The 3,595-nt window shown below is 46.2% G+C and overlaps 1 long non-coding RNA gene across 3 annotated transcripts; it reads right to left on the bottom strand.

Moving 5' to 3' along the window:
• Positions 1 to 367: 367 nt before the first annotated feature.
• LOC119327584 lies at positions 368 to 2,660 on the bottom strand. Of its 3 annotated transcripts, XR_005158580.1 has the most exons (3): positions 1,028 to 2,660; positions 681 to 769; positions 368 to 532 (listed from the first exon to the last, which is right to left on the bottom strand). It is a non-coding gene; the product is annotated as an uncharacterized LOC119327584 (long non-coding RNA). The 3 variants fall into 3 exon arrangements; XR_005158578.1 differs by having other exon boundaries at positions 368 to 769; XR_005158579.1 differs by having other exon boundaries at positions 368 to 833.
• Positions 2,661 to 3,595: the final 935 nt, after the last annotated feature.

Raw genomic sequence — 3,595 nt, forward strand, 5'->3', positions numbered from 1 at the left:
CTCATTCATGCTAAGTGGACCTATAAATACACTGAGTATATTTGTACTACTACGACTGAGGGTTGATAAATTGGAGCAACATTGCAATATATATACAACAACTGTTCAGCCCCATCTCTCAAAACTACCTTTGTATGCATATTTCCAAGTTTTATAAGAAACTTGAGTATCATCAGGGGATGTTGGATCGTGTTGTAACATTGTTACTGCAGTAAAAAGTAAAGTAAAGCACAAACCTATAAGCTAGGGACTTTGTGAAAACAAAAGTCATTTCTAGCATGAATAAAATAAAAAAATGTAGTAATAAACTTTATTAGAATATGGCTTCATATTCTGAACAGTGCAGGCAAAGGTTTTTGGTTAAATATTCTGAAAATCTGCATCTGTTGTACATAGATGTTGCGTGAGAATATCCAAACATAGTACATATATATGCAATTAACTATTATAGCACATAATAGAATGAATACAAAGAATTGGAAAACATCAATGGGTGCTTCTACCTAAACCAAAAGGCGGTTCAATCTTCCTTCTGCAAAGGATAACCTTATTACAACAAATTTAAGAAGGAAAGAAATATAGGCAATCACTACCTACATTACACATCACAAAAGCCATATGCTTAATTACACCAGGAGCTCGATTGCACAAAGTTTCACAGCTCAAACTTCTACACTCACCGGTCCATCCATCATCCATGGCGGATCCACCACATGCTTGGCTTCAAGTTTGGATGGTTTGCCACCTTCATCTCACACGACATGTCACACTGCATCCATGAATCAATCCAGTTAATGTTCCAGGACAGGAAAAAATTCAGAGTAAATCCATCGCTGCATGCATGGGTCGATGAGAGATGGTCGATCAATTGTTCAATCAGATGGATTACAAGTGAGAAGCAGTTGACTCAGATGGCGCACGACGCATAGCTCGACCTTTGGATGTCTAATGGTCGCAAAACATAAAGGTGGGATGATTCCGTAACTGTACTGAAGGTTTGTGCGATTAAGATCACTGAAATATATACCTGATTTCAAGTATCTCTTCACGCCTTTGCTGGTGTTCCTTAGTGATGCCCAACAAATATCTCATTAGACTGAAAACAACAAAGTCTGTTTGTTGTTGCTTGCCTGAAATCAGCAAACTCATGTACATATAGTACTGAATTTGACACTGCTTTGTAGTGCTTCCAACTACTGATAGATATATAGAGTTCACCGAGTAGTACATGGTTATGAGTCAGATGATAGTTTAAGAATCGAGGATCAAGTACTCTTATCTCATTGATCACTAATAGTTGTAAGTTTCAGAATGTGCATTGTGCACAAATACTGACAGTACAGAGTTCATCGAGAAGTCAAAGGTTATCTGTAAGATAATATCTACGCAATCAAGGGCGAAATACTCTGAATAGGCGGTCATACAATATCTGCCAAGAATATAGGACCTACCTTATAACCTATAAAGGGGGCAAACCTTTCAAAATGATTGTAGGAAATATGTATCATGCAACTTTGTTTCAAGCACAATACCAATTAAAAACCCCACGTTGCTGTCACAAAAATACATAGACAGTCTTTACAATTATGACAAGAAAATTCAGTATGGATGTATGTTAACTTGGAGCTGTCGCAAGGTTCAGTCTTGACCTCATGAACAAATTCGATCTCAAATTGACTTGAGTCGCATGATTTATGGACGAAAATAATTCAAAAACAGTGGCAATAGATAAATCATCGCATAGAAATATATCAAAATAGGGATATTTATCGTCCATGCGCTACTGTGAAGAAACCAATCAAATATGAACATGTTATTCGATATGGCATATAAAGAACACAATATGGAGCGTAGCTTTCTTTCTGTTTGAATTTTTGTCTGCTATCCTCAAGTTCAGATGCTATGATCTAGATGCATCTATGGAAGTAGCTTATAATGATGTATTTCTGGATATGCTAAGTTTTACCTGTCAATGTTCAGTACCAGCAGCAATTCGTACCATTCCATTGGGGGTGCAGATACTCCAGTGCCTAGCTAGAGAGCAGTTGCATTGGCCTTCTTCTTCCACGGATTGATTCTTTCCAAATCAGACACGGGTCTCGCGCGCGAGCACAACGCCATTCACCGCCCGCAGCCCCTGAAGCAAGCTGTTGACGTCCGCATCGTCAAGCTGCAGCCGCCGTCGCTGGCTCCAGGACAGCACCTCCTCCTCGTCGCCCGTCAAACCACCGCCCCGGCCCCGGCGCCATCGGCAACGGCCCGACACCGTGCTGCCGCGCCCGAGCCCCGGCGAGGCAGCCTCCATCCTCCCAAGCGAGCACGCCGGCCGCCGCCGTCGCCCTCGCCAAGCCCCCGCCGGAGCGCCACCGGCCGGCGTCCTCCTGCGCCTCATCAACCTCGCCTCCTCGAGCCCGCGCGCCGCCGCCTCGTCCTCGCCTCACCGACGACAAGTCCCCGCCGGAGCTCCCCGAGCTCGCTCGCCTCCTCGCCGGAAGCCGCCGCCGCTGGGAATGGATTCGCCAACGCCAACCGCGACGCCTCGCCCCCTTCCCGGGGTCGGGCAACGCGTACGCCCGCCTCCTTGGCTCCTGGCAAACGGCTGCGCGTGGCGGCGCGTGCCCGGCGGTGGTGGATGGGAATGGATAAGCGGTCGTGGTGCGCGGTGGTGATTGCCGAGAGTTTTATGTAAAAATGAAACGTTTTCTTAACTTAAAATAGGACTGCAGGTTGAATTCTCATAACCAAAGGGACTTTTTTGCAAATTTGCTAATGACATACGACCAGAAGCAATAGCTGCTTTATTGGTAGGTAGAGATCCCTTTGTTAGAGGGCTTATGTTCTATTACGGGCTCGATTTCCACGATCTAGCCCCGGATTCCATCCTTCACATCTCGTCGTTTATCGTCATATGTGAGGCCTTCCTCCGCATCACCCCACACTTCGGCTTATGGCTCAAGACCTTCAATGTGAAGCCGAAGACGATCGATGGGCGACACGCATAATGCGGAGGTGACATAATAAGCAAAGGCGTCGATGCTCCATGGCCAAAGGGTTCCTTCCCGGAGGTGTCCAAGTTATGGCAGCGGGAGTGGTTTTACATCACAGCTCCCCGAAGTACTAAGTGGGTATCTCCCCTCGCCTTCCGTTCGGGCCCCCCGCCGCAACTGGCATCATGGGTCAACAAGGGGCTGGACTGGGGGCCAGTTAATGACATGCCGACATTGCAGAGTCGCATCCGGGATCTCCTCAAGAGAGATGTCAGCCTTGTCAAGGTAATGCAAGTCATGCTAATTTGTCGGGTCCTGCCATGCCAACGTCGATCTCTCCGTATGTGGGAGTTCAACCCGGAAGGACCGCGAGCTATTCAACAGTTCTTTGGCATGACGCTTGAAGAGATGTATGGATTGTTCTTCGGATCACGAATAAAGTGTCCGGACACCACCGAGGATGCGGGTCTCAACTGCAACCGTCCAGATACCCAGGTGAGTAATTCAGCGGCTGAACATGCTGTCTTTTTATTTGTCACAATATCATTCTGAAAAAATCGATCTTGGCCAGGATTGGATAAGAAAGGCGAAGATGACCAGGTGTTCGG

This window comes from Triticum dicoccoides, chromosome 7A (genome assembly GCF_002162155.2).
Source record: "Triticum dicoccoides isolate Atlit2015 ecotype Zavitan chromosome 7A, WEW_v2.0, whole genome shotgun sequence".
Taxonomy (NCBI): domain Eukaryota; kingdom Viridiplantae; phylum Streptophyta; class Magnoliopsida; order Poales; family Poaceae; genus Triticum; species Triticum dicoccoides.